The sequence below is a fragment of the Triticum aestivum genome, chromosome 5B (genome assembly GCF_018294505.1).
Source record: "Triticum aestivum cultivar Chinese Spring chromosome 5B, IWGSC CS RefSeq v2.1, whole genome shotgun sequence".
NCBI classification, from domain to species: Eukaryota; Viridiplantae; Streptophyta; class Magnoliopsida; order Poales; family Poaceae; genus Triticum; species Triticum aestivum.
Genome location: NC_057807.1, coordinates 48,757,434 through 48,779,650, shown reverse-complemented (window position 1 = coordinate 48,779,650; position 22,217 = coordinate 48,757,434).

The following is a 22,217-nucleotide window of genomic DNA, read 5'->3' as shown; positions in this document are numbered from 1 at the left end:
AGAAGGGGGGAGCGGCGGAGATTCTTGAGATTGGAGTAGCAACCGGCAAGATGGGCGAACTGCCCCTGTTTCCCCTGCTTATAAAGAGGGAGGGGGCGGACGTTCCGCTTTTCTGAATAAAGAAACCACCCATGATCTCTCCCACGACGCCGCATTCATCGCGTGCCGTTCGGGGAGGGCGCGGTGGATATGGAGTAAGATACAGCATAACCCAGGCCGCGCATGCCCGTGCTCTGTTTTGGGCCTGGCCCAATAGCGCTCGACACCGTGTGTGGCCCAGGCCCGGGGGCTCCTGTCGGTGTACTAGAGTAGGGGTACCCTAGTATCCCGAACTTGTGCACGGGCAGTTGCAGCACCCCGCGGCAAGGCTTGCCGGGCGACCGCCAAGATCCTTCGTGGTTCCTTTTGAGCCATTCAAGAACAAAGTATTCAAACCAAGGAGACAAGGCCCCGGCAAGAGGAGCTTGCCGGGAAGGCCAACCAAGGCATCTCAGGAACTTGCCGCGACGCGCCATGCGTCCCGGCAAGGCCCGATGAGCGACAAGCTTCCGGACGCGACAAGACAACGACCGCGACAAGGCGCTTGCCGCGGCAAGCTACCACTCTGTACCCGCACTCCAGCACATCCACCAACGTGTCGCCCTGGGGCCTTTCCAGGCGCGCGTGGCAAGAGGCTGTGCAGCCAGTGGTGCGCGGTGGCAAGCGACACTGACAAGATCGCCATCGTGGCGAGCGGTGGCGTCCCTAACGGTCCCTTTCTGCACTATTTGGGCGACACAGACGGGCATTTAATGCCTTTGTCCCCTGCCGTCAGGGTTAGGTAGGATACACTGTACAGATAGTTGTACCAACCACAATTCCTTTTCCATTTCTACCCTTGTCTACGTTGCCACCTGTCGGTGACCCCTTTAGCATATAAAAGGAGGCCCATGCGCAACGTAGAGGGGGTTCAAAGGCAGAAAAACACTCACGCTCGGTCTCGTTAGCAGCTAGTGTGTACTGTAGCATTCAGCGCTCCCGAGCAAGAACTCAATACACTTAGACATGCAGCAGTAGGAGTGTTATCTCTCCGCGATCCGCTCTTCGTGCGATCCCCGCCCCCCCCCGCCGAACCGAAAGGGGCTCGTTCCGTCGGTCCCATAGGTGTTCATGGATCAGCTTCCCCGACATATGGGCTTTACTTTACACTTTTATATCTTTTTTGGGACTAACCTACTAACCGGAGCCCAGCCCGAATTACTGTTTTTTTGCTTATTTCAGTGTTTTGAAGAAAATGAATATCAAACGGAGACCAAACGGAATGAAACCTTCGGGAGCGATCTTTTTGGAACAAATGCAATCCAGGACACTTGGAGTGGACGTCAAGAAGCAGCCGAGGCGGCCACGACGGTGCAAGGCGCGCCCTAGGGGGGTGGGCACGCCCCCCACCCTCCTGGCTCCCCTGACCGACTTCCTTCGCCTATATATACTTGCATACCCTGAACATCTAGGAGCACCATGAAACCCTATTTCCACCGCCGCAACCTTCTGTACCCATGAGATCCCATCTTGGAGCCTTCGCTGGTGCTCCGTTGGAGGGGGAGTCGATCACGGAGGGCTTCTACATCAACACCATAGCCTCTGCGATGAGTTGTGAGTAGTTTACCATAGACCTTCGGGTCCATAGTTACTAGCTAGATGGCTTCTTCTCTCTCTTTGAATCTCAATACAAAGTTCTCCTCGATCTTCTTGGAGATCTATTCGATGTAAGTCTTTTTGCGGTGTGTTTGTCGAGATCGGATGAATTGTGGGTTTAAGATCAAGTTTATCTATGAGAAATATTTGAATCTCCTCTGAATTATTTTATGTATGATTGGTTATCTTTGCAAGTCTCTTCGAATTATCAGTTTGATTTGGCCTACTAGATTGATCTTTCTTGCAATGGGAGAAGTGCTTAGCTTTAGGTTCAATCTTGCGGTGTCCTTTCCCAGTGATAGCAGGGGCAGCAAGGCACATATTGTATTGTTGCCATCGAGGATAAAAAGATGGGGTTTACATCATATTGCTTGAGTTTATCCCTCTACATCATGTCATGTTGCCTAATGCGTTACTCTATTCTTATGAACTTAATACTCTAGATGCATGCTGGATAGCGGTTGATGTGTAGAGTAATAGTAGTAGATGCAGAATCGTTTTGATCTACTTGTTGCGGACGTGATGCCTATATGCATGATCATGCCTAGATATTCTCATAACTATGCACTTTTCTATCAATTGCTCGACAGTAATTTGTTCACCCACCGTAATACTTATGCTATCTTGAAAGAAGCCACTAGTGAAACCTATGGCCCCGGGTCTATCTTTCATCATATAAGTTTCTGATCTACTTTATTTTGCAATCTTTACTTTCCAATCTATATCATAAAAATACCAAAAATATTTATCTTATATTATTATCTCTATCAGATCTCACTTTTGCAAGTGGCCGTGAAGGGATTGACGACCTCTTTATCGCGTTGGTTGCGAGGTTCTTGTTTGTTTGTGTAGGTACGAGGGACTTGCGTGGAGCCTCCTACTAGATTGATACCTTGGTTCTCAAAAACTAAGGGAAATACTTACGCTACTTTGCTGCATCACCCTTTCCTCTTAAAGGGAAAACCAACGCAGTGCTCAAGAGGTAGCAAGAAGGATTTCTGGCGCCGTTGCCGGGGAGGTCTTCGCTCAAGTCAAGACATACCAAGTACCCATCACAAACTCATCTCCCTCGCATTACATTATTTGCCATTTGCCTCTCGTTTTCCTCTCCCCCGCTTCACCCTTGCTATTTTATTCGCCCTCTCTTTTTCATTTGCCTCTCTTTTTTCGCTTGCCTCTGGTGTGCTTGTGTGTTGGATTGCTTGTCACAATGGCTCAAGATAATACTAAATTGTGTGACTTTTCCAATACCAAAAATAATGATTTCCTTAGCACTCCGATTTCTCCTCTTAATGATACTGAATCTTGTGAAATCAATGCTGCTTTGTTGAATCTTGTCATGAAAGATCAATTCTCTGGCCTTTCTAGTGAAGATGCCACTACTCATCTAAACAACTTTGTTGATTTGTGTGATATGCAAAAGAAGAAAGACATGGATAATGATATTTTTAAATTGAAGTTATTTCCGTTTTCACTTAGAGATCGTGCTAAAACTTGGTTTTCCTCTTTGCCTAAAAATAGTATTGATTCATGGAATAAGTGCAAAGATGCTTTTATCTCGAAGTATTTTCCTCCTGCTAAGATCATCTCTCTTAGAAACGATATTATGAATTTTAAGCAACTTCATCATGAGCATGTTGCACAATCTTGGGAGAGAATGAAATTAATGATTCACAATTGCCCTACACATGGTTTGAATTTATGGATGATCATACAATTTTTTTATGCCGTATTGAATTTTGCTTCTCGAAATCTTTTAGATTCGGCCGCGGGAGACAATTTTATGGAAATCACTTCAGGATAAGCTACCAAACTCCTAGATAATATTATGGTTAATTATTCTCAATGGCACACCAAAAGATCTACTAGTAAAAATGTTCATGCGATAGAAGAGATTAATGTTTTGAGTGGAAAGATGGATGAACTTATGAAATTGTTTGCTAATAAGAGTGCTCTCATTGATCCTAATGATATGACTTTGTCTACTTTGATTGAGAATAATAATGAATCTATGGATGTGAATTTTGTTGGTAGGAATAATTTTGGTAACAACGCTTATAGAGGAAACTTCAACTCTAGGCCTTTCCCTAGTAATTCCTCTAATAATTATGGTAATTCCTACAACAACTCTTACGGAAATTTTAATAATATGCCCTCTGATTTTGAGATTAGTGTTAAAGAATTTATGAATTCTCAAAAGAATTTCAATGCTTTGCTTGAAGAAAAATTGCTTATGGTTGATGAATTAGCTAGGAACGTGGATAGAATTTCTCTTGATGTTGATTCTTTGAAACTTAGATCTATTCCACCTAAGCATGATATCAATGAGTCTCTCAAAGCCATGAGAATTTCCATGGATGAGTGCAAGGAAAGAACCGCTAGGATGCGTGGTAAGAAAGATTGCTTTATAAAAGCGTGTTCTTCTAGTTTCCATGGAAATAATGATGAAGATCTAAAAGTGATTGATGTGTCTCCTATTAAATCTTTGTTTTGCAATATGAATCTTGATAATGATGGGACTGGAGATGAGTCAAATTTAGTTAAAAGGCATCCCAATGATTCGGAGTTTCTAGATCTTGATGCTAAAATTGGTAAAAGTGGGATTGGAGAGATCAAAAGTTTACATAGCAATGAACCCACTATTTTGGATTTCAAGGAATTTAATTATGATAATTGTTCTTTAATAGATTGTATTTCCTTGTTGCAATCCGTGTTAAATTCTCCTCATGCTTATAGTCAAAATAAAGCTTTTACCAAACATATCATTGATGCTTTGATGCAATCTTATGAGGAAAAACTTGAATTGGAAGTTTCTATCCCTAGAAAACTTTATGATGAGTGGGAACCTACTATTAAAATTAAAATTAAAGATCATGAATGCTATGCTTTGTGTGATTTGGGTGCTAGTGTTTCCATGATTCCAAAAACTTTGTGTGATGTGCTAGGTTTTCGTGATTTTGATGATTGCTCTTTAAACTTGCACCTTGCAGATTCCACTATTAACAAACCTATGGGAAGGATTAATGATGTTCTTATTGTTGCAAATATGAATTATGTGCCCGTAGATTTTATTGTTCTTGATATAGATTGCAATCTTTCATGTCCTATTATTCTTGGTAGACCTTTCCTTAGAACGATTGGTGCAATTATTGATATGAAGGAAGGAAATATTAGATTCCAATTTCCGTTAAGGAAAGGCATGGAACACTTCCTAGAAAGAAAAGCAAATTACCTTATGAATCTATTATGAGATCCACTTATGAATCGAATACCAAAGATGGCAATACTTAGATCTATTCTCGCTTTTATGCCTAGCTAGGGGTGTTAAACGATAGCGCTTGTTGGGAGGCAACCCAATTTTATTTTTGTTCCTTGCTTTTTGTTCCTGTTTAGTAATAAATAATTCATCTAGCCTCTGTTTAGATGTGGTTTTATGTTTTAATTAGTGTTTGTGCCAAGTAGAACCTATAGGATCATCTTGGGTGAAAGTTATTTTGATCTTGCTGAAAAACAGAAACTTTTGCGCGCACGAGAATAATTTCAATAAACCACAGAAACGTGATTTTTAGTTGATTATTTTTGCAGTATATCAACAGACAAGTTTCCTAGGACTTCCTATTTTGGTAGGAGTTTTATAATTCCATAAGTATTCAAAAGTTACAGATTGCTATAGACTGTTCTGTTTTTGACAGATTCTGTTTTTCGTGTGTTGTTTGCTTATTTTGACGAATCTATGGCTAGTATCAGGGGATATGAACCATACAGAAGTTGAAATACAGTAGGTTTAAAACAAATATAAATAAACAATGAGTTAATTACAGTACCTTAAGTGGTGGTTTTTCTTTCTTGCACTAACGGAGCTCATGAGATTTCCTGTTGAGTTTTGTGTTGTGAAGTTTTCAAGTTTTGGGTAAAGATTTGATGGAATATGGAATAAGGAGTGGAAAGAGCCCAAGCTTCGGGGTTACCATGGAACCCCAAGATAATTCAAGGACAACCAAAAGCCTAAGCTTGGGGATGCCCCGGAAGGCATCCCCTCTTTCGTCTTCGTCTATCGGTAACTTTACTTGGAGCTATATTTTTATTCACGACATGATATGTGTTTTGCTTGGAGCGTATTGTATGATATGATTATTTGCTTTTTAGTTTACCACAATCATCCTTGTTGTACACACCTTTTGGGAGAGACACACATGATTCGGAATTTATTAGAATATTCTATGTGCTTCACTTATATCTTTTGCGCTAGACAGTCTTGCTCTAGTGCTTCACTTATATCTTTTTAGAGCATGATGGTGGCTTTATTTTGTAGAAATCATTGATCTCTCATGCTTCACTTATATTATTTTGAGAGTCTTTTAGAACAGCATGGTATTTTCTATGGTTATAAAAATTAGTCCTAATATGATGGGCATCCAAGTTGGGTATAATAAAAACTATCATAGAAAGTGCATTGAATACTATGAGAGGTTTGATGCTTGATAACTGTTTTGAGATACGAGGATGGTAATATTAGAGTCATGCTAGTTGGGTAATTGTGAATTTAAGGAATACTTGTGTTAAAGTTTGTGATTCCCGTAGCATGCACGTATGGTGAACCGTTATGTGATGAAGTTGGAGCATGATTTATTTATTGATTGTCTTCCTTATGTGTCGAGGTCGGGATCGCGCAATGGTTAACTTCTACCAACCCTTCCCCTAGGAGCATGCGTGTTGTACTTTGTTTTGATTACTTGTAGAATTTTGCAATAAGTATATGAGTTCTTCATGACTAATGTTGAGTCCATGGATTATACGCACTCTCACCCCTCCACCATTGCTAGCCTCTCTTGTGACACGCAACTTTCGCCGATACCATACACCCACCATATACCTTCCTCAAAACAGCCACCATACCTACCTATTATGGCATTTCCATATCCATTCCGAGATATATTGCCATCAACTTTCCACCATTCCATTTATTATGACATGCTCCATCATTGTCATATTGCATTTGCATGATCATGTAGTTGACATTGTATTTGTGGCAAAGCCACCTTGATAATTCTTTCATACATGTCACTCTTGATTCATTTCATATCCCGGTCCACCGCCAGAGGCATCCACATAGAGTCATATTTTGTTCTAAGTATTGAGTTGTAATTCTTGAGTTGTAAGTAAATAAAACTCTAATGATCTTCATTATTAGAGCATTGTCCCAAGTGAGGAAAGGATGATGGAGACTATGATTCCCCCGCAAGTCAGGAAGAGACTCCGGACTTTAAAAAAAAGGAGGGGAGGCCGAAGAAGCCCACCTAAAAAATGAGAGAAAAAGAGAGAAGGGAAAATGTTACTATCCTTTTACCACACTTGTGCTTCAAAGTGGCACCATGATCTTCATGGTAGAGAGTCTCCTATGTTGTCACTTTCATTTACTAGTGGGAATTTTTCATTATAGAACTTGGCTTGTATATTCCAATGATGGGCTTCCTCAAAATTTCCTAGGTCTTCGTGAGCAAGCAAGTTGGATGCACACCCACTTAGTTTCTTTTTGAGCTTTCATACACTTATAGCTCTAGTGCATCCGTTGCATGGCAATCCCTACTCACTCACATTAATATCTATTAATGGGCATCTCCATAGCCTGTTGACACACCTAGTTGATGTGAGACTATCTTCTCCTTATTTTGTCTTCTCCAAAACCACCATTCTATTCCACATATAGTGCTATGTCCATGGCTCACGCTCATGTATTGCATCAAGATTGAAAAAGTTTGAAAATACTAAAGTATGAAACAATTGCTTGGCTAAAACCAGGGTTGTGCATGATTTAAATATTTTGTGTGATGAAGACAGAGCATAGCCAGACTATATGATTTTGTAGGGATAACTTTCTTTTGCCATGTTATTTTGAGAAGACATGATTACTTTGTTAGTATGCTTGAAGTATTACTATTTTTATGTCAATATGAACCTTTATCTTGAATCATTTGGATCTGAACATTCATGCCACAATAAAGAAAATTACATTGAGAAATATGCTAGGTAGCATTCCACATCAAAAATTCTGTTTTTATCATTTACCTACTCGAGGACGAGCATGAATTAAGCTTGGGGATGCTTGATAGGTCTCCAACGTATCTATAATTTTTGATTGTTCCATGCTATTATATTACCCGTTTTGGATGTTTATGGGCTTTCCTTTACACTTTTATATCATTTTTGGGACTAACCTACTAACCGAAGGCCCAACCCAAATTGATGTTTTTTTGCTTATTTTAGTGTTTCGAAGAAAAGGAATATCAAACAGAGTCCAAACGGAATGAAACCTTTGGGAGCGATCTTTTTGGAACAAACGCAATCCAGGAGACTTGGAGTGGATGTCAAGAAGTAGCCGAGGCGGCCACGAGGGTGCAAGGCGCGCCCTAGGGGGGTGGGCACGCCTCCCACCCTCGTGGGCCCCTCGTGGCTCCCCTGACAGACTTCCTTCGCCTATACATATACTTGCATACACTGAAAACATCCAGGAGCACCACGAAACCCTATTTCCACCACCGCAACCTTCTGTGCCCGTGAAATCCCATCTTGGAGCCTTCGTCGGCGCTCCGCCGGAGGGGGAATCGATCACGGAGGGCTTCTACATCAACACCATAGCCTCTTCGATGAGTTGTGAGTAGTTTACCACAGACCTTCGTGTCCATAGTTATTAGCTAGATGGCTTCTTCTCTCTCTTTGAATCTCAATACAAAGTTCTCCCCGATCTTGGAGATCTATTCGATGTAACTCTTTTTGCAGTGTGTTTGTCGAGATCCGATGAATTGTGGGTTTATGATCAAGTTTATCTATGAGAAATATTTGAATCTCCTCTGAATTCTTTTATGTATGATTGGTTATCTTTGAAAGTCTCTTCGAATTATCAGTTTGGTTTGGCCTACTAGATTGATCTTCCTTGCAATGGGAGAAGTGCTTAGCTTTGGGTTCAATCTTGTGGTGTCTTTTCCCAATGACAGCAGGGGCAGCAAGGCACGTATTGTATTGTTGCCATCGAGGATAAAAAGATGAGGTTTACATCATATTGCTTGAGTTTATCCCTCTACATCATGTCATCTTGCCTAATGCGTTACTCTATTCTTATAAACTTAATACTCTAGATGCATGCTGGATAGAGGTCGATGTGTGGAGTAATAGTAGTATATGCAGAATCATTTCGATCTACTTGTTGCGGACGTGATGCCTATATACATGATCATGCCTAGATATTCTTACAACTATGCACTTTTCTATCAATTGCTCGACAGTAATTTGTTCACCCACCGTAATACTTATGCTATCTTGAGAGAAGCCACTAGTGAAACCTATGGTCCCCGGGTCTATCTTTGATCATATAAGTTTCCGATCTACTATATTTTGCAATCTTTACTTTCCAATCTATATCATAAAAATACCATAAATATTTATCTTATATTATTATCTCTATCAGATCTCACTTTCACAAGTGGTCGTGAAGGGATTGACAACCCCTTTATCGCGTTGGTTGCGAGGTTTTTATTTGTTTGTGTAGGTACGAGGGACTTGCATGGAGCCTCCAACTCAACTGATACCTGGGTTCTCAAAAACTGAGGGAAATACTTAAGCTACTTTGCTGCATCACCCTTTCCTCTTCAAGGGAAAACCAACGCAGTGTTCAAGAGGTAGCACTACCCCTACTCACTACAAAAAAATACACTTCTGTGATGATATGTGTTTGTCACAGTAGGTCGCGTTTTTTGTCATGCATGTACATCCATGACGATTTATGACAGAATCAAGATAGTCATACGTGTGCTGTCGTTGAAGTGTTCCATGACATTACCAAAATTATCATCACGGAAGTGTCCACTTCCATGACAATAAATCGCATGTCACAGAAGTGCTTTCATCAAGGGTGACCAACACGTGGCATCCACCGTAACGGAATGTCGTTAAGCTATCGGGTCAGGTTTTGGATCCGATAACCCGTTAACAGCCCGGACCAATGGGAAATTTCCACGTGTAAAATTCTGATTGGCTGAAGGGAACACCTATCAGCTCGTCAGTGGGCCAGATGTCGCCCGTCCATTGGAGGAGACATGCCTATTATATATCGACACGTGGCTCGGCCCAACAAAGGCCCATATAGGTTAAAAAGGCCTCCCAATCAATGGCCCGTAGTACTTAATCAGGTACTAGTGGGCCAGCCCAATAACGACCTACTTAATAAAGGCCCATTTCGGCCCGAAGCCAGATCTGGCCCATTAATTGTTCGCCCAATATTTGGGCCCATTTATGGCCTGAAGCTAGATCTGGCCCATTAATTGTTCGCCCAATATTTGGGCCCATTTGCGGCCCGAAGCCAGATCTGTCACGATAATTGTTCACCGAATATTTGGGCCCAACTACAGCCCAGTGACTTTCGGCCTGTTAGAGGCCTGATGTAGACATGGGCCCATTTCAGCCCGGTGTGACTTTCGGCCTGGGAATGACCCGTGCTTCCCATGGGCGATATATGGTTCGACGGGACATCGGGCCCACTAACAGCCCGTGCTAAAGGTGGCAACAGTTAAGCCCAATGTGACTTTGGGCCTGATGAAGGCCTGTAACGTAATTCATCCCGTTGATGCCTGTACTAAGCTTTCGGCCTCTTAAAGGCCCATGATATCAGTGGGCCAACTAAGGCCCGAGATATGTTTCGGCCTGGTAATGGCCCGTGAGCTAACTGGGCCCAAAAAGGCCCGGTCTACATTTCAGCCTACTGAAGGCCTGTCGTCGACTAGTGAAAATTGAGGCCCAACATGCATTTTGGCCTGCTAAAGGCCCGTGGTTTCATCTCGGCCGTAACAGGCTAGTACAATATTCACCCTGTTAATGGCCCAACGCTACCTGGGCCAAACTAAGTGCTGGGTCGACAAAAGGCCCAACTAAAATATAGGCCGGTGTAAGTTTGGGCCTGGCGCAATGTGTGAAGGCCCTAATCATTCAGGCCCAAGAAAGATGCAGGCCGGCCCAATTGTGGCCCGCTAAAAACCAGGCCCATTAGAGTCGAATGTTTCGGCCCGGTCGACTACACTGATTTTTTTTAGATAGCGAATGATGGCAGTAACTAGTAGGAATTAAGAACAAACCTACTCTATACAATAAAGAAATTATGGCATAGTAACTAAGAATAAACCTACACTATACAATAAAGGATTTAAGGTATATTACATCCACTGGGCATCGAAGTTCACCACCAGTGATCATAAAGCGCAACAAAGAAGCAGATTACAAAAACTGGGCACCATTGCAGCGTAACAAAATAATACTGAACCGAGACCACTTACAAGACAGTTCAAGAAAGGTTAGCCTTGCGGGGGAACTGCTGCGCAAGCTGCTGAGCAAGGCTGTGAGACCGGCCTAGCATGTCGGTCATAGCTTCCAGGTGTAGTTGTTTAGCAATGAGGTTCTCATTGGTGTTCTCCGCAATCTTTCTTAGAGATAGGACTTCAAGTCAAAGTTTGTCACGACTGGTTTTCCGGGTATTAATTTCCAGAAAATGGCCCTTGTGCTCACCAGCCCCAGGATTACTGTTAGCTGCTGAGGCACCAACTTGATACAGAAATTCCAAGCAAGATGCAAAATATGTAGTACAAGACCCTTCTGGTCTATGAGTACAACAAATGGTTTCTAGTGGTTGAAGGCGGAAGCGGTTTGTGGATCATCAGCGTCTATGGGACTCCATTTCCCACAGGAACAGCTGACCAGGATAACTCCTATCTTCACGAGGGTGCTATCACCATTGCGTAGGTTTCAGGGCTGTCATCACGGTCGCTCCTCTCCACGCAAGAAATCTGGCCAAGACAATAGCCATGGACAAGCCAGTGAGTACTTTGAATGTACTCGCAAACATTATGAACACGGGTATAATATAACAATGATGTTCTGAAATATTTTATGTTCACGACGTCAGTCAGAAAAGATAATAAAAACTCTGATGCATGCAAGCAGGTTATTTATGGATATGCAATAACATATTAATAATAAAATGCACCGATCAAGTGTCTGAAGTGACGCCTCGAAAGGTTAGTAAACAAAGAGAAATGCCTCAGTCGGGCGTCTGAGCGACACCACATAAAGGGCTTATAAAATAAATAACAAGCATGCCACAGTCGGCGTCTCAGCGACACCACATAAAGGGCTTATAAAGTAAAAAAATAACGGCACACCACAATCGGGTGTCTAAGCGACACCACATAAAGGGCTTATAAAATAAATAAATAACAGCATGCCACAGTCGAGCGTCTGAGCGACACCACATAAAGGACTTATAAAGTAAACAATCATAGTGAATATCCAGGACGTAAGACCGTCCCAGGGATACTCAATACTTCAAATAATATAAAGGGGTTAGTCCATAATAATAATAATCATAATCATCATAAGTCACAAGTCACGATCCATGTTCTGGTTAAGCAGTTTTCTCCTCCGAAGACCGACACTAAGACCGACACTTGACCCATCCCAGACTGTAATCCTTAACCATGGACACGGCTATTCGAATAGGTTTAATCTCTGCAGAGGGTGTACTCTTTACCCACGAGTAACGGATTCCTTTAGTCCATCTGGACTAATTCCGTCTACGGCCTTTTAGTTGAAAACACACCTAACTTGCACACACCAGCTTAACTTACCGGTGTCTGGAATCACCCACGACACTTGTTAAGCAAAACTCTAAGTGGGGAGGCTACAACCTCGCGTAGCATGGGATCAAATTATATCGCGCGCTCTAAGGGGTGGCCTCCCCTCTCGGTCTCAACCGGAAACACCCATGCCCCTGGACCAGGTGGCCTGCCTACCAGCTACAACCGGTATCTTCCACCATGGCCTCTCTGTACGGTGTGTGCTCGAAAGGGGTTAACGACTTACTGAACCATACTCTACTTGTTGTAGAGACAAGTGGTAGTACAAAACAAGTATGGGGGTTACTGGAACAAGACTCGATCTATGGTCGACTCAAGAGGTTTAAGTATTCCCTGCATGATTAGCATAAAGAATATATTTCATCCAATAGACAGAATCACCACTCATCATACCCCTCATGCCATGCCGGACACACTCGTCTCGACGAGGAACTAGGGACAAGCTCGGGTCTACCCAAGACAGAGACTTTCCCGTTTTCCTTCCGGTAGGCACGAAAGGCATATGAGGATGATCAATATCACAAGCATGTCCATTTCCAACAGCAAGGAAATCTCCAATAAGCATTCATGCAAATGATCATATCACCACATAAAATAACGAGTTCTAAGTACTGAGGTGGTGTCATAATCATGTCGAACAACACATGCAAAATATTATGCCAGGGTTCAGAATGCTTGCCTTCAAGGTGTGGAAAGGCATGGTGCACTCCAAAACTTTTTAAAAGTTTGCCTCTCTCTCTCCAAGGTCCTATTTTAAATAAATTTGAATCAACACACAATTTCAAAACAGCACAAAAAAGTTGTTTGAAATTTTTTCAAATAAATCTTAAAATAAACCAGATTAAATTTGAGAGAGGTAGGAAAAAGAATCAATTCATTTGGAGTTATAATTAAAAATTTATAGGCAGTCAAAGTTGTGGTCAAAATCTGTCTTTAAAAAATAAAACAGAAAAAGGAAAAACGATTCGAACTGACCACGTCGAAGGCGTATTTTGAATTTACGCTTCCACTTACTCCAGCGTGGATGGCGCATGAGTCACTGACAGTGGGCCCGCCTGGCCCACTGGTCAGGTTTGACTGGTCTTCTATCTCCTCTTCCTGTGCCCCGAGCGGAGGCGGGACTCCGGCGATGCTCGCCGGCGAACGGTGGCACCGTTCGGGAAACCGAGGTCACCCGCGGGCTCAGGGGATCGAGGCGGTCACTCCAGTAGTCGTTTTGGTCTCTGGGGTGGACGGAGCTGCCGGTGGCGAGCTTTGCAGCAGACGGTGGCCGTCGGGCAAAGTGGTTTTTCTCCCGCGGTGAGTCCCAATCAAAATCGAGTAGGGGGATGGATTCACTAGGGGGAGAGGAAGCTCCTGGTGAAGAGAGTGGAGAGGGGGAGGCTCTGGTGGCGCCGGAATGGCCGGGACAGTGGCGGCGGCTGCGGTTGCCGGAGGCGGGGAAGAAGACCTCCCCGGGTTGATTGGCTGCCACAGGAGAACTAGGGGAGCATTTTGGGGCTGCCTGCGGGAACGGGACGTGCTCGGGGCCTCTTCTTATAGTGCAACGAGGTCGGTTTGCGGCGGCCGTGGATAAGTTCGCCGGCGAACCGCCTCCCTGTAGCGGCAGGGCGTCGTGGCGGCGACGAGAGCTAGAGGACACGCGGGAGGATGAGGCTGAGCTGTTCCAGGGGCAGGTGGCGAGCGGGAGAGGCTTGGGCGGCGCCGACCTAGCAGAGACGCGCTGCGGACACCGGCGTGCCGCCAAGGGGCTCTAACGGCGGTGCTGCAGGGCACCAGGGCTGCTTGGCGTGATGCGGTGAGAGGGAGAGTGCGTGGCGCGGCTCTGCATTGCGGGCAAAACCAAGGGCGCGACGTGGCGGCTCAGGTGCGGCACGTGCAAAACGCGTGCTTTGCTCGCGCCCAGAGCACGTACGGGACGTGCTCGACAAAATGCCAGGGCGTGCTAGAGATCTCGGGTGAGGCTAGAAATTAGCAGACCTAGGTTATGAGTACCTAGGAGTCTATTGGACAAGGTGGTTAGGCAAGGGAAGCAAGTTCATAATGCAAACTAAAACTCATGTCAAAACTGGTCATGCCCATAAAGTGTTTGACAGAATGTCACATGCACCTAGGCATTTCCTGGAGTGGTCAAATCTTCTAGAGTGGGGTCTCTTTAGATGAAAGAGAGGGTGGTGAGGTTAGTTTGCCAAAAGAAGAAACTTGCTAGTGCAAGTTTTGCAAATCTTCAGTTCTGGACAGAAGGTAAATGGCATCAAAGCATGGACCAAAAATCTCCCAATGGGTCCAATCTCCTGGACTTAAGGGTTTGGTAAGGTGCACTACAAGTAGGAGAAAGCTCATGGGTAGAGGAGCAAGTTAGATGATGGTTGCAGTACAAATCACCAAGTTGCACCAGAATGAAGATGAGGATGGTTCACCCAAATCTTTCCAAGAACATCCCTGGATTTTTGCATAAAAAGGAATAATATGCTCCTAATGACATCCCAAAATTTTGGTAGCAGTTTTAAAGAAATATTTAAATAGGTTGTAGTGCAAAACTGCCCACTGGAGTAGATTTGAAAACTTGGTGTAGAACTCAAAATATCCAAGAATGAAATATATTTTTGCATAAAAGTGTTTTAAAAACATCACATGACATCTCCAAATTTTGGTGGAATTTTTGAATGAATTTATCAAAGGGTTGCAGTGCAAATGGAACCCTAAAACTTATGAAAAACCAAATTAGAGAAATAAAGCTCATGAAAAAAATGATTATATAGATAATCCTACTGATAAAAGAATTGTTTTATTTGAGAGGGCAAATGAGTCCAATAAAATTGGGAAGTTTTTCACTTGAGATAAAAACTCCATAGAAACGAAGGGAAGAAAGGTTCTGAAATCAATAGAAAATCCAGAAAACAACAGTTTAAGTTTCCTGGCAAAAATTTTAATTAATAAAAACAAGGTTAAAAATTTTGGGGTGTCACAACACTACCCCCCTTAAGAAAAAATCTCGTCCTCGAGATTTGCTAAGAGCTGTTTTGAAAAACAAATACTCCACGGTTACGTGTTTTTGCAAGCAGTGTATGTGTTCAAGCGGTGGTGAGTCTGCTGCCGTGGTGCTGTGTAAAATAAAATAATCCACGTCGTGAGAAGATATACGATGCAGCAACTCAGGGAAAAGAAATCTCACTCCAGGATTTTTCGCGAGAGAAACAGTAATATATTAGAGTCAAACCACAACAGAACTACTCACATTAATAGAAACTAAATAATTTACTCGCCGCACAAACTCGGGGTACCACGCATAAGTTACAACACATAAGTAAAAGTTGCAAGAATAAACATAGCAGCGACGTCTATAATGCAAACGGTAACTGGACGGGGTCCCGAGAAAACATCTCTGGTACTGGGACGCACTCCTCTTCTATTGGGGAAAGTGGATTGACCAGTTGATGAATGTGTCTCTCCTGGTCGGGCCTCAGTGGTCTGCCGATGGCGATCTGAGGATTTAAATCCGCGAGACTCTGGAGATATCCCATTACTCGCTGGGTCAAACGTTCTTGAGCGATGACGTACTGGACCAGGTTGGCCAGTACTGGGTCTCTCTCAATCCGTCCACCGGGAAAAGATGTTACTTCTCCGGGTGCTGCACGGCTCGGAAAGTAATAATATCCTCTTTCGCTGGCATAGGGTACCGCAAATCGAAGGCGAGCGAGTGCTTCGTAAGCAGCAGCTTCTATGGCCATAAGTGGGGTCAGCATAGATTTCCCCATGAAGGAGACCTCCGTTGGGTCTTGGTTGGAGTCTACGGGAGGGATGTGTACTGCTGCCCAATATTTCAAGGTGGAAGGGGTGATTCTTGATTTGAACATCTCGTACTAGGGTGGCTGGGTAGAACCCATGGTACTGCAGGTAAAGTCCCACAATATTTTGACAAAACTACCCGGGGTTGCATCTGGGGTTCTCAGATAAATACTAGGGCTCGGCATGGCAAGAAATGGTTGTGAGGGTGGTGCACAAGGTGAGGGGTGCTTGGTAAGGTCATGAGGTGGCCTTCTTATATAGCATCCGGGCTAGTTATCTACCGTGGTGAAAGGTAATTAATTTGCCAGTCAGCTCCAAGGGTCGGGGTCAAAGTCATAGATACATATCTCACCAAAGTGACGTATCACTGTTGGGGGTTGTTGGGGTGGTTTTGGTAGCTGTGCTCGGAAAAATATGCAACTTCTTGCTGACATAATTATGCAAGGTTACTATTTAAAACAGAGGCACAACAACAGGCTGCGTTAATTCACACGGTCACACGATTCTAGGGCGTGGATACACTGAGACTCGACACTACTCGAGTGATTCGGTCTACCTTGTTAATATCCAAGCGGGCTTGCCTTGTGGATGTCGAGGCTTCTCCACGGGTCTCACCGTCGAGATTAGTTGGAGGTGGTTGAGGAAGTGCAGGGTCGGTGTAGCGATGATGACCATCGCGGGGATTGTTGGCCACAATCCCGTTGGAGTGTGTTCCCAAAAGGCGTCAAAGCACTTCTGGGGTCATCAAAGTGCCTTGGTTGATGGCTGGGGCTGATCTCAAGGTCTCGATTGGTTGTCCGAATAGCACGACTGGGCTGTCGGCGTCGGGCTCGTCTTCTCCTCTCACCGGGGCTCGACGAACCAGTTCTCCACGAGCTGCGATCAGATCAATGGTGATTTAATCGAACAGTGCCTCTAGTGCACCTACATAGCGCACTAGGTGCAACAATGCATGATCCGTCTCGTGATCTCCGTTGGCAACCTGGGGTGGTCTACCATACCCTTCACGTCTGGGGTAGTAGTAGAACGAGCGACAGTTAACTCTGGGCGACAACTGCCGGAGTTGAACTATAGCCTCTCGAGCAGCTAGCTGGATGGCTTGTGGCTCGAAGGAAGTTGTCCTTCTGGTGAACCTGTAGGGGCGTTCTGGAGATAGACCCCTACCGTAGATGTGCACAGTGGCCCAGAATTGACGGCTCTCACCGCTCATGGATCCTTGGTACACAACATATTCTGGGGGCTCTTCTAACGCATAGGCACGATGGGTGAGGTTTGCGAGTATGTTCACAAAACCTCCAAGGTTGGTTGCTGTGGTCTCATTGTGCATGACGAGGCCAGGCATTATGGCTCGGTTTGAGGTAGAGGCTGTGCTGTGCTGGGTTGAGGCTAGCATGCCCTTTTTATAGAAAAAGGGAACGAAGTCTTCCTTCGCACGCTTGCGAATGAGACATTATAGGCATCGGTCACTGGCGCGTGATTGACAGGCTAGGTTGATAGGTTGGGCACCGACTGCCAAAAGTGTCGGGGTCACTATGTGGCTATCTTGCACGAGAAGCTTGGCTGGGTTTTGGTTAAGGTTTGGTGGTTTGGCCTACCTAGGTTTTTTCGACCTGGCTAAGATAGGATTAGCCAATGGTCAGCCTGGCTCTGATACCAAGTTTGTCACGACCGGTTTTCCGGGTATTAATTTCCAGGAAATGGCCCTTGTGCTCACCAGCCCCAGGATTACTGTTAGCTGATGAGGCACCAACTTGATACAGAAATTCCAAGCAAAATGCAAAATATGTAGTACAAGACCCTTCTGGTCTGTGAGTACAACAAATGGTTTCTAGTGGTTGAAGGCGGAAGCGGTTTGTGGATCATCAGCGTCTATGGGACTCCATTTCCCACAGGAACAGCTAACCAGGATAACTCCTATCTTCACGAGGCTGCTATCATCATTGCGTAGGTTTCGGGGCTGTCATCACGGTCGCTCCTCTCCGCGCAAGAAATCTGGCCAAGACAATAGCCAGGGACAAGCCAGTGAGTACTTTGAATGTACTCGCAAACATTATGAACACGAGTATAATATAACAACGATGTTCTGAAATAATTTATGTTCACGACGTCAGTCACAAAAGATAATAAAAACTTTGATGCATGCAAGCAGGTTATTTATGGATATGCAATAACATATTAATAATAAAATGCACCGATCGGGTGTCTGAAGCGACGCCTCGAAAGGTTAGTAAACAAAGAGAAATGCCTCAGTCGGGCGTCTGAGCGACACCACATAAAGGGCTTATAAAATAAATAACAAGCATGCCACAGTCGGCGTCTCAGCGACACCACATAAAGGGCTTATAAAGTAAAAAAATAACGGCATGCCACAATCGGGCGTCTGAGCGACACCACATAAAGGGCTTATAAAATAAATAAATAACAGCATGCCACAGTCGGGCGTCTGAGCGACACCACATAAAGGGCTTATAAAGTAAACAATCATAGTGAATATCCAGGACGTAAAACCGTCCCAGGGATACTCAATACTTCAAATAATATAAAGGGGTTAGTCCATAATAATAATAATCATAATCATCATAAGTCACAAGTCACGATCCATGTTCTGGTTAAGCAGTTTTCTCCTCCGAAGACCGATACTAAGACCGACACTTGACCCATCCCAGACTGTAATCCTTAACCATGGACACGGCTATTCGAATAGGTTTAATCTCTGCAGAGGGTGTACTCTTTACCCACGAGTAACGGATTCCTTTAGTCCATCTGGACTAATTCCGTCTACGGCCTTTTAGTTGAAATCACACCTAACTTGCACACACCAGCTTAACTTACCGGTGTCTTGAATCACCCACGACACTTGTTAAGCAAAACTCTAAGTGGGGAGGCTACAACCTCGCGTAGCATGGGATCAAATTTATATCGCGCGCTCTAAGGGGTGGCCTCCCCTCTCGGTCTCAACTGGAAACACCCATGCCCCCGGATCAGGTGGCCTGCCTACCAGCTACAACCGGTATCTTCCACCATGGCCTTTTTGTACGGTGTGTGCTCGAAAGGCGTTAACGACTTACTGAACTGTACCCTACTTGTTGTAGAGACAAGTGGTAGTACGAAACAAGTATGGGGGTTACTGGAACAAGACTCGATCTATGGTCGACTCAGGAGGTTTAAGTATTCCCTGCCTGATTAGCATAAAGAATATATTTCATCCAACAGACAGAATCACCACTCATCATACCCCTCATGCCATGCCGGACACACTCGTCTCGACGAGGAACTAGGGACAAGCTCAGGTCTACCCAAGATAGAGACTTTCCCATTTTCCTTCCAGTAGGCACGAAAGGCATACGAGGATGATCAATATCACAAGCATGTCCATTTCCAACAGCAAGGAAATCTCCAATAAGCATTCATGCAAATGATCATATCACCACATAAAATAACGAGTTCTAAGTATTGAGGTGGTGTCATAATCGTGCCGAACAATGCATGCAAAATATTATGCCAGGGTTCAGAATGCTTGCCTTCAAGGTGTGGAAAGGCAGGGTGCACTCCAAAACTTTTTGAAAGTTTGCCTCTCTCTCTCTCTCCAAGGTCCTATTTTAAATAAATTTGAATCAACACACAATTTCAAAACAGCACAAAAAGTTGTTTGAATTTTTTTCAAATAAATCTTAAAATAAACTAGATTAAATTTGAGAGAGGTAGGAAAAAGAATCAATTCATTTGGAGTTATAATTAAAAATTTATAGGCAGTCAAAGTTGTGGTCAAAATCTGTCTTTAAAAAATAAAACAGAAAAAGGAAAAAGATTCGAACTGACCACGTCGAAGGCGTATTTTGAATTTACGCTTCCACTTACTCCAGCGTGGATGGCGCGTGAGTCACTGACAGTGGGCCCGCCTGGCCCACTGGTCAGGTTTGACTGGTCTTCTATCTCCTCTTCCTGTGCCCCGAGCGGAGGCGGGACTCCGGCGATGCTCGCCGGCGAACGGTGGCACCGTTCGGGAAACCGAGGTCACCCGCGGGCTCAGGGGATCAAGGCGGTCACTCCAGTAGTCGTTTTGGTCTCTGGGGTGGACGGAGCTGCCGGTGGCGAGCTTTGCAGCAGACGGTGGCCGTCGGGCAAAGTGGTTTTTCTCCCGCGGTGAGTCCCAATCAAAATCGAGTAGGGGGATGGATTCACTAGGGGGAGAGGAAGCTCCTGGTGAAGAGAGTGGAGAGGGGGAGGCTCTGGTGGCGCCGGAATGGCCGGGACAGTGGCGGCGGCTGCGGTTGCCGGAGGCGGGGAAGAAGACCTCCCCGGGTTGATTGGCTGCCACAGGAGAACTAGGGGAGCATTTTGGGGCTGCCTGCAGGAACGGGATGTGCTCGGGGCCTCTTCTTATAGTGCAACGAGGTCGGTTTGCGGTGGCCATGGATAAGTTCACCGGTGAACCGCCTCCCTGTAGTGGCAGGGCGTCGTGGCGGCGATGAGAGCTAGAGGACACGCGAGAGGATGAGGCTGAGCTGTTCCAGGGGCAGGTGGCGAGCGGGAGAGGCTTGGATGGCGCCGACCTGGCAGAGACGCGCTGGGGACGCCGACGTGCCGCCAAGGGGCTCTGACGGTGGTGCTGCAGGGCTCCAGGGCTGCTTGGCGTGATGTGGTGAAGGGAGAGTGCGTGGCGCGGCTCTGTAGTGTGGGCAAAACCAGGGGCACGACGTGGCGGCTCGGGCGCGGCACGTGCAAAACGCATGCTCTGCTCGTGCCCAGAGCACGCATGGGACGTGCTCGACAAAATGCCAGGGCATGCTAGATATCTCGGGTGAGGCTGGAAATTAGCAGACCTAGGTTAGGAGTAGCTAGGAGTCTATTGGACAAGGTGGTTAGGCAAGGGAAGCAAGTTCATAATGCAAACTAAAACTCATGTCAAAACTGGTCATGCACATAAAGTGTTTGACGGAATGTCACATGCACCTAGGCATTTCTTGGAGTGGTCAAATCTTCCAGAGTGGGGTCTCTTTAGATGAAAGAGAGGGTGGTGAGGTTAGTTTGCCAAAAGAAGAAACTTGCTAGTGCAAGTTTTGCAAATCTTCAGTTCTGGACAGAAGGTAAATGGCATCAAAGCATGGACCAAAAATCTCCCAATGGGTCCAATCTCCTGGACTTAAGGGTTTGGTAAGGTGCACTACAAGTAGGAGAAAGCTCATGGGTAGAGGAGCAAGTTAGATGATGATTGCAGTACAAATCACCAAGTTGCACCAGAATGAAGATGAGGATGGTTCACCCAAATCTTTCCAAGAACATCCCTGGATTTTTGCATAAAAAGGAATAATATGCTCCTAATGACATCCCAAAATTTTGGTAGAAGTTTTAAAGAAATATTTAAATAGGTTGTAGTGCAAAACTGCCCAGTGGACCAGATTTGAAAAATTGGTGTAGAACTCAAAATATCCAAGGAATAAAATATATTTTTGCATAAAAGTGTTTTAAAAACATCACATGACATCTCCAAATTTTGGTGGAATTTTTGAATGAATTTATCAAAGGGTTGCAGTGCAAATGGAACCCTAAAACTTATGAAAAACCAAATTAGAGAAATAAAGCTCATGAAAAAATGATTATATAGATAATCCTACTGATAAAAGAATTGTTTTATTCTATAGGGCAAATGAGTCCAATAAAATTGGGAAGTTTTTCACTTGAGATAAAAACTCCATAGAAACAAAGGGAAGAAAGGTTCTGAAATCAATAGAAAATCCAGAAAACAACAGTTTAAGTTTCCTGGCAAAATTTTTAATTAATAAAAACAAGGTTAAAATTTTTGGGGTGTCACAAAGTTGAGTTGCAGAATGCCTTTCTGCTAGAACTTGGGACTGAAGAAGTCGAACTGATTCAGACAACGAATTCTATGAGCTTGTCTGACTGCTAGTCTCAAGTAACTTGAACACTGCATCAAGACAAGACTTTGGGGTTGTCTCGCTATCTTCAAGATGTTTTGCCTTCTTTGCTGCAATATATGTTGGGTTTGTCTCACAGCCTTCAGCACACTTGTGCATGCCATCAGGCATATCACCCTGAAACAAAGCAGAGAGATGACAG